Genomic DNA, 9517 nt, shown 5'->3' with positions numbered 1-9517 from the left:
GGTGCGTTTCCAAAGCAACCACAATGATGAACGTTCCTCCTCTCTGCCTGCCTCTGTATATTCCTAGCTGAAGCCAAGCTGTATACAGATGCTGGAGATGCAACCCAATTCTCCCCCTGCATTCGGCCCATCCCATCGTCACACCTTACAGGTAATATACCAATAATACCTTCTTTTTCTTAATGTATATAGCCTTACATGACCCATGTCTATAGCCGCACACTCTCGCTCTATAGAGTACAGAAATATCATTTTCAATGTAGTGACTCTCCCTATCTATATTCTTTCCATTGTTCTCTGTTATCAGCCATTTTTTTTTATTTTTTTTTTTACATTTTAATTTAAATTATTTGTCAATTTCATGACAGCGAGTACAAAAAATCCCCAGGACCTACGATCATTAGTTTATCTCCTGCTCAGAGATTTCCCAGCTACATGGATGGTAGCAGCAGCTTAGTACATTGAAGTTTCCCTAAAGCGATGCTGTCGAGAAGTAGTCTGCCGTCTATTGTTCCGTTATCTGTAATTTCAGGGGAACAATGACCGATGACTCTATGGCTAGTATATTGGTTGGTATTCTTATTTAACACCAGGCGTGGGTTGGAAATACAGAAAGAAACTGTGCATTATCAAAGGCAAATACACAATTAAATACAATGCTCAGGGGGATCCAGAATCTTAGCATCGGGGAAAGGAGGTGCAGTAGGTGGTGGTCCCCCTATTATTAATGGATCAATGCGCCCTTTGTGGTCACACAGGTCATACACCCCTATCAACCTGATAGTAACAGGCTCCCAGTCATCATTCCATACTACATGTGAACATTGTCTAATAATCCAGAACCTTCTGAAAGACCCCAAAACCTCCATATAACAGCATGCCATAAGTATAAGTTCAGATATACGGAGCAGGCAGTATGTTATATGTATATATCATAGCAATTGTTGGACCCTGAGATACCTGGTTAGTGGCTACCATCTTGTATGCATCATCCCCACATGATGTAGCAGAGCCATCACCACATGATGTAGCAGAGCTGATGATGCAACCGCAGCATGGGAGGGAGATAGAGCAGTCATCCAATTATAGGGGAGGGGGGGTATTGGGTAAGGATGTGTGGTCGCAGTGCAGGAGAGAGCCCAGATCGCCGTCATCTGTGTAGGGAAGTTTGGACGGGCGGGGGGGAGTAGAGCCCGGCGCAGTCGTCTTATACTGAGGCAGTGGTTTGGTGGTTATGCGGCCGCTGCGTGTGATGGAGCCAGAGTGCTCTAATCTGTGTTGGGAAAGGGGGAACTGTGTTGCTGCAGCAGGGAAGGGAGCCAGTGTGGTCATCTGTCATCCCATTCAAGAGAGTTGATCCTCGTCTCAGAAGGTGGGGGCCAGGAGGGAGGAGTGTTTTTCCTTTTTAAGTCGGCTGGTAACTATTGAATTTATTTATTAAGTAATGGTTAAAGCAGTTAGAAAAACATGTCCGCTTTCATCCAGAAACAGCACCTCTCTTGTTATCAGCTTGAATGGAGCTGAATTGTAATACCACACACAACCTTAGGACAGGGGTGGTGCTGTTTTTACAAGAAAGTAGCTGTGCTTTTATGTTTTTTCTAATCCTGGAAACCCCTCTTAAAGGGGTAGTTCACAAAACAAAATCTTTTAAACCAACTGGTGCCAGAAAATGCCAGAGATTTGTAATTTACTGCTATTAAATAATCTCAAGTCTTCCAGTACTTATCCGCTGATGTATATCCTGCAGGAAGTGGGGGATTCTTTCCCGTCAGCAGAGGTTTTCTACAGGGATTTGCTGTTTTGGACAATTCCTGACATGGACAGAGGTGTCAGCAGAGAGCACTGTGTCAGACTGGAAAGAATCCACCCCTTTCTGCACTACATACAGCAGCTGATAAGTACTGGAAGACTTGAGATTTTTTAATAGACGTAAATTACAAATTTCTGGCACCAGTTGATTTGAAATAAAAAAAATTGTGAACAACCCCTTTAATAATGATTCCTCCTCTGCAGACCCAACTCCTCCGGGCACCACCATACATAACGTTCTGACGCTGACCAGCATCAGGCCATCATATGAGATGGTGTCCAGAAAACACAGTGAAATTCCTTTGCGACTTCCCCTATGTGAACGGTGACTAAACGCCTTTCTTTTCCCGAATATACATAGGCTGCGATTCCTCCCTGAGATGACAGATTATGAATGGTAATTGTTTGTTTTCGATAATGCGCCCCATTGACAAGGGGCATTGTGGTCCAGTGACAGGCAGTACATCCCGCCTTCATTGTGTGGGGATAATAGACTCTAATAGTCTCTTTTATCCGCTGGCAGTAATAACCTAAAGAATACCACGATGGGGAACTACAGCGAATACAGAAATGAGTAATGCTCACACAAACTACTAAATGCAAAGTATATCCCTGCAGCAAAGATAGGGGTATACATAGTGCTGGACTGGCTTGGGCCAAAGAGAGCTGACCCTTCCTTTATACTGTATGTGACTATGCCCAGTCACAGCTGTAACACCTAAGGGATTAAATGGCAGGGATCAGAGTTATCCCTAGGACTGGCCATTGCTACAGATGGTGTGGGTGCTGTTTCCACACTATATGGGTCGGATGTGCCCCTTTGTTCTGTGAGCGATAAGCCGTAGTCAGAGCTCTCTGGCTGTGGCTTATCCTTCACTTCCCCATACAGAGCACAGGAATGCTTGGCTGTGCCAAACGCTCAGAATTTATTAATTCAAATTTGTAACCCTAGCTAGAGATTTCTCTGCAGCGCCTCTACAGGAGAAAGGGAGAATTACTATGTTAATTCAAAATGTATGAGTGGCCTGTGTAATGCTCTATAGGATGGGTCCCATGGCATAACAATACTGTATCAGTAGCATAAAAACCCCAAGGATTGACTATCCGCCCCATCACCTTTGAAACATAGTTGACTTTTGTGTATCTGCAAAAAGATCTTCCTAAAATGTTTTTTTTTAATAACTTATCAGCCTAAATGTCCTTATACATGGGTCAAATATCAGCCGAAGGTGTGTTATTGGGAAACACTCTTTGCTTTGCTTCTCACAACAAATCCAGTGCATCGGTAACCCCTTAAAGGGATATTCCCTTTAAGGGGTTAACTTTTCATACATTGCTGTCCATAGTGAGACTAACAATTCATTCTATACTTATTATCTATTCAGTCTCCTTCCCCTAGTTCTCAACTGCTGCTTTCTGCTGAAGACACAAAAAACTGTTTCATTACGTCTCCCCCTCCCCCTCCCTTCTGAGATCACTAGTACTATGCGGAGCATTTTTTTTTTTTTTTTTACAGTTACACTTTAAATTCATCTCTGTATATTCCTCAGCCAGGATTCAGTCATTTATAGCGAATATCTTTTTGATATACAGTATACTATTGTAGAGTATGTTTGATTATCCACCAGCTGCCTCCATTACTGGTGATTGTGACTATCTAGTAATACCAGCAGCCCATAGCCCCACCCCCACCTTACCGCAAACCACGTAGATGGGAGCCCAAACCCAAACAAAGCCTTGTTATCTGTGTACGGCCGCCTGGCCTAATGCGCTCCATCCAGTTCTCAGAATTCATCCTGCTGCAGCAGAACATTCCTCACATTACAGAATAACCCAGAACCGTCACATTATTTGCCTGGAGAGAAGACTGAGCGGGTTATCAGGCTATATAATGTAAGTGCGCTGCCATAGGAAGGGGAGGGAGGATTTATTATTCCTTGTGCAAGTGGAGAGCCACAATATTATAAACTAGAGAGTAGTGCTGCAGGCTGAGGGAATCCCGGCCGGAGTGTATACACATGATATATACTCCGGCCGGGATCCCTAGCGGTGCTGTAGAAAACTGACATATCAGTTTTCTGCAGCCGCTATTCAGTGAATGGCGGACGCAGAAAACCCACGGGTCACGGAACGGCGGGTCTCATACTACATGTGGCCATAGCCTAAAGGAGTAAACATACAGGCCCCCTTTCTGGGGAGTTTTATACATGGCAATACAGGTGTAAGGTAATTAACTAGTTAACTAGTGTGCTCACACCAAATACTATGAAGTGCAAACCATGCATATAAGCAGGGCCGCCATCAGGGCAGTATTGGCAGTACAGCTATAAGGGGCCCAGGGACAAACCAGAATCCAGGGGGCCCTCTGAAGCTGACAGCTGTACTGCACACACACACTGCTCTTTCCTGCCGGTCAGCCTGCTCACTGTGACAAGCAGGGCCCCCTCCTCACTCCCCCGGGCCCCTCCCCAGTCACCTCACTACCTTCTCTGGCTGCTTTCTCCCTGTTGGGACAAAAGGGGAGGGTGAGGTTCTCCCTGCAAAGAGTGTACTGGTGTGTGTGTTTTAGTGAGTTAAGACCCTGTTCCACCGGACGATTATCGTTCGCATAATCGTTAACGATCTCAAACGACCGCTATTGCGAAAGACCTGAAAACGTTCACTCATTTCCATGGAACGATAATCGTTACTTATGATCGTATTTGCAATCGTTTTGTCTTCGCTATTTCTTCGCTATTGCGTTTGGTCGATACTGCCAACGACCAAACGATGTCTTATTCAATGCGAACAATTTGCAAACGTTTTGCGAACGAGCAACGATAAAAATAGGTCCAGGTCTTATAAAGCGATCAACGATTTCTCGTTCGGTCGTTAATCGTTAACTGCATTTCAACCGAACGATTATCGTTTAGATTCAAACGATTTAACGATAATCTGAACGATAATCGTCCGGTGGAATAGGGCCCTTAGGTTGGGGTGTCGACAATTAGGAGCATCGTCTGGCGAGGATTGCAGAAAATTGGAGGGGGGGGGGAGTAGTCTGGAGTGGGGGGCAGGCTGCCACCCTGTGCACACCAGGTAGTAATGGACACAGCTCTGGATCCAGCTTTCAGCCCCTCTGTGCTATATGCTGGAACTTGTAGTACAATTACAGTTAAAAGATGATGTCTGGTTCTTTATAAAGTAACCTTATGAGGTTCTGCAGCAGCTGAGGTGTATATCGAGGTTCTGCAGCAGCTCCTAGGTGCTATCTGCAGCTGGGGAGCGCTTCTATTTGCCGACGTGGGTCCCGTTGCCGCATCGGCTAATTAAGCATTTAAATGCAGCTGTCAAACCTAACAGCTGCATTTAAATGGTCTCTCCTGCATGTTTCCCGTTAGCTGGGGATATTACAAACATAAACACAACGGGCTGGCCGCTTCAGTACAGAGAGGTGTTTGCTGCTGTCCTTGCTCCATTTCTGCTCACAGCACCGTGTTATTACATAAAAGGTGGCGGCATCTAAGTGTATTGCTCCTCAGAGATGCATCATTTGTATAGACAGATTGAAGAACACTGCGGGAGGCGGCACCGAGCACAAAATGAAAAAGTACGGACTCCAGCAGCGCAAAGCCGGCACAGCTAGATTACCACTAAAAGGAGCAAAGATTTAGTGTGCGGCGTAGTAATGTATGGATTATGTAACGCTGCGATCATCAATGTAATACAAAGAGCTCATCCTGCCGTGTGGGATTCTGCAGACATTGCTTCTTAGTTCATGCGGAATCCTATGGGGAAGCTTTCCTTCTGCTAGAGTCCATAGAGTACAATAAAAGAACCACCATAAACAAGGGGCTCCAGGAACCCTCTTATGTAAGGAGGGAACCCGACAGCTGCAGAGGGACATGCTCTTGGTCTGGTTGTGATTTGATGTGTGTTATACTATTGTGCCTTTCATTGCAGGTTGGCGAGCATGTGGTGAGGTCGATGATGATGGATATATATATATATAGTAAAATGAAGAAGGTAGACGGCACTCCAATAAAGTAAATAAGTGCAGGTTTATTCACCCGTATACGTACAGCGACGTTTCGACTCACCAGTTGAGTCTTTCTCAACTGGTGAGTCGAAACGTCGCTGTACGTATACGGGTGAATAAACCTGCACTTATTTACTTTATTGGAGTGCCGTCTACCTTCTTCATTTTACTGCATTATCTGTGGAGTCGGGGGTCGACTGCCAAGGACGTGCACCCATCGGCTGGAAGCCATTTGACTTTAAGTCTGCACAGTGCCGTTCAACCCAATCATTTTTCTTTTATATATATATATATATATGGTACCGCTCAGCCAGACATGGTTTTGTTGTGATGCCAGTGCTTGTCCAGCACCAGGTGTGATGTTGGTACCTGCTTTGTGTTGTGGCTGGCTGTAATCCCCAGAAATGGTCTTTGACCTGCTGGGTTGTGATGGGTGCCTTGGGCTCTTGTCACAGTAGTCCTTAGTGACAATTGACCCAGCCGGACTATCGGTACCGCCATCCACAGAAAGGGGAAAAATAATCCAAGGTGTGCAGTTAGTGTGTATAGGTGCTGGTGCGTATAAAGGATGACTGAGTCCCAGTGATATCAAAAATAGAACGGCTACACTGTGCAGTCTTTTAGTAGTACAATACACTTTGGTAGAATAGACTTTAGTCCTTAATTCGGTTGTGCTTGAGGAGGTGCTTGAAGTAGTAGAGGAGAGGTAGCTGTATCAGTGCTTGAAGAATTGATAGAAGCGTAGAGAAGAGTTTGTTGAGGGAGTCCCAACCCAATGTAGCAATGTACTCTGCTGGAACTTTAGAGAATACTTGTGGAGTGAGAAGTTTACTTGTACATGTGTTTAGACTGTGTCTGACCACCTTGTGCCCTACAGTGTTAAGTGACCCGTCCTAATAGGGTGATACAAGCCCCAGTCATGGTTATCTGGGTGAAGCTACGTTTTTGGGGGTGTCCCAGTTACCTGCACTGTGAGATAGGAGATACGAAGACCTTCCTGGGTAGCTTTGTCTTATCCAGGCTAATTCCTCTGGTGTTTAGGATACTGCCCTGCACTTTTTAGACTGGTTCACTGTGTGGGTTAGGATGTTCCTAGACTGTTCTCTCTTTTTAGTTCAAATCAAAAGAAGAGACGACACACAGGAAGTCCAACTTCTTTGCCTTCACACAAGGAAAGTCACCTGTTTAGTTATACACAACCTGCATGGCAATTAACTTAGGCTAATTATGTTTGAGTGGAATACCTCTTTCATAATATAATGTTTGATATGTTGCTGCCCATTGTAAGACTAACAATTCCTTCCATACTTGTTATTATCTATTTAGTCTCCTTCCCCCAGTTCTCTGCTGCTTTCTAATGAAGCCAAAAAATCTGTGTATGAGCTTTTCTCTCTGTCTCCCCCTCCTCCCTCCTGAGACAGCTGATGTAAACAAGCTGATGTAAACAAGCCCTGACTGGCTTTATCTGCAACTTTGTAGCTTCTTTGTAATGCTGAGAGGATTATTCTGAGGTCAAGTTGCCAGCAAACTCACTGATTAATCCTCCCAGCATTGCAAAGAAGCTACAATGTTGCAGATAAAGCTAGTCAGGGGCTTGTTTACATCAGCTGTTTCAGAACGAGTGGGAGACAAAGAGAAGGGCTGACACACATATTTGTGTCTTCAGCAAAAAAGCAGTAGCTCAGAACTGGGGGAAGAAGACTGAATAGATAATAACATCTATGGAAGGAATTGTTAATCTTAACATGGGCAGCAACATATCAAGTTATATTTGAAGCAACATATCAAGTTATATTTGAGTGGAATACCCCTTTAATAATAAAATTAGCCTAACAATTTCATCACTGTCACACTGGAAAAAATACATCACTTCCTGCAAGACATACAGCAGCTGATAAGCATTGGAAGAATGTAGATTTTTGTATAGAAATAAATTACAAATCTATATAACTTTCTGAAACCAGTTGATTTGAAAGAAAAAAAAAAATAGCCGGAGTTCCCCTTTAAGTTTGTATCTATTCTAACCTATGCTTGTCTTTTTCACTATTTTTCAGGCATCAGTTTAGACTGAACAGCTACAGATGGAGGAAGAGAAAGAGACACAGCTGAAGGGATATGAGTGAAGAGAGAAGCATGACTGGTAAGATGGAGCTGACTCCCAGCAATACAGAACTTATCTCCGTTAAGGTTTACATGGTTGCTGAGTCATGAGGGCGGTCCCTGGTGTCTTCTCCCCAACCTACCAGCCTTGATTATGAAGCTCCTTTGCCCAAATAGAGAGAGAGCAATCACATCGTCTTAAAGGAGTTGTCCAGTGGAAAACTTTTTCTTTCAAATCAACTGGTGTCAGAAAGTTATATAGATTTGTAATTTACTTCTATTAAAAAATCTCAAGTATTCCCATACTTATTAGCTGCTGTATGTCATGCAGGAAATGTTGTTTTATTTTCAGTCTGACACAGTGCTCTCTGCTGCCACCTCTGTCTGTGTCAGGAACTGTCCTGAGCAGTAGAGGTTTTCCATGGGGATTTGCCACTGCTCTGGACAGTTCCTGACATGAACAGAGGTGGCAGCAGAGAGCACTGTGTCAGCCTGGGAAGAATACACCACTTCCTGCAGGACATACATCAGCTAATAAGTACTGGAAGACATGCGAGGCACTGTTACATACTGATTGTGAGATACTTTGTTCCTCACTGCTCACACGTGGATATCTGTCTTCTCAGGACGCATCATTAACAGACGAATTTCACGTTTTTAAGCTTTATCATCGATATGAATTTCCCACCTGCCAACCATGTGACCAGGGGAAACGTTACCCTCCTGCCAATGGAGGAGGCCGCAGCCCCCGAGCTATGGGAGCCGCACACAGTCATTGTTGTGGTCATCTTCGGACTTGTCTGTGTCCTTCACCTGACGGCGTTCCTGTACACGGTCTGCCTGCAGAGTTACGTCAATGCCGGCGTCCACGCCTTCCCACACCCCGTCCACTGCGGAAGAGAGGAGAAGAGGAGCAACAGGTTTTATGGATTCGTGTCCCCGTTATTTCTTGACCACAAAGTCGTTCAACAAAAAGAGAGAGCCCCAATAATGATCGACATGTGATACCGAAATCATCCACAGGACTGAAGATCTGGACCTTCAAAAAGAAGACACACCTGAAAAATGGGGGTTTGTGGGCTAAACTGGGTTTTGATCTGATAATTAACGAAAAAAATATTGATGACCTGAAGTCCAGTATCCCAACTGGTCGGCTGTTATACAGAGGCACAGCGAACAGAGCCAGAAGCACACAGCGCCATACACTGTGCAGTGGCCATGTTGGGTTACTGCAGCTCAGCCCACATTCACTACACTTGTAGCAGACAAGCACCGTGCATAGTGTAGTGGCTGAAAAGGGGGCAAAAAAAAAACAAAAAAAAACCTTTAATGTTTAATTTTTATAACTTTGATCAAAATGAACAACCCCTTTCGAGGTTTGAATTGTGATTGATCATACTTATGTTTGGACAGAGATGATCATGTTCCGCTCATCAAGCCGCCGCCTTTCAGCGCTCGTCCGCTCCCTGCTGCTTCACCCCGAGTGCTGGGAAAAGCTGGATCCAATCTTGGAAAACTGGGAGAAATTTCCCAGGATTGGATCCAGCTTTCCTCGGCATCCTGGGAGGAGCGTCAGGGAGCGGAGCA

General features: G+C 44.6%; 1 long non-coding RNA gene across 1 annotated transcript; it reads left to right on the top strand.

The window, feature by feature from the left end:
* Positions 1-9225, top strand: LOC138791216 (uncharacterized). The gene is made up of 3 exons (XR_011363104.1): positions 1-151; positions 7885-7970; positions 8557-9225. It is a non-coding gene; the product is annotated as an uncharacterized lncRNA (long non-coding RNA).
* Positions 9226-9517: the final 292 nt, after the last annotated feature.

Source organism: Dendropsophus ebraccatus, chromosome 1, assembly GCF_027789765.1.
Source record: "Dendropsophus ebraccatus isolate aDenEbr1 chromosome 1, aDenEbr1.pat, whole genome shotgun sequence".
Classification (NCBI taxonomy): Eukaryota; Metazoa; Chordata; class Amphibia; order Anura; family Hylidae; genus Dendropsophus; species Dendropsophus ebraccatus.
Note: the sequence above shows the minus strand (reverse complement) of the source record. Positions and strands in the feature narration are given on the sequence as shown.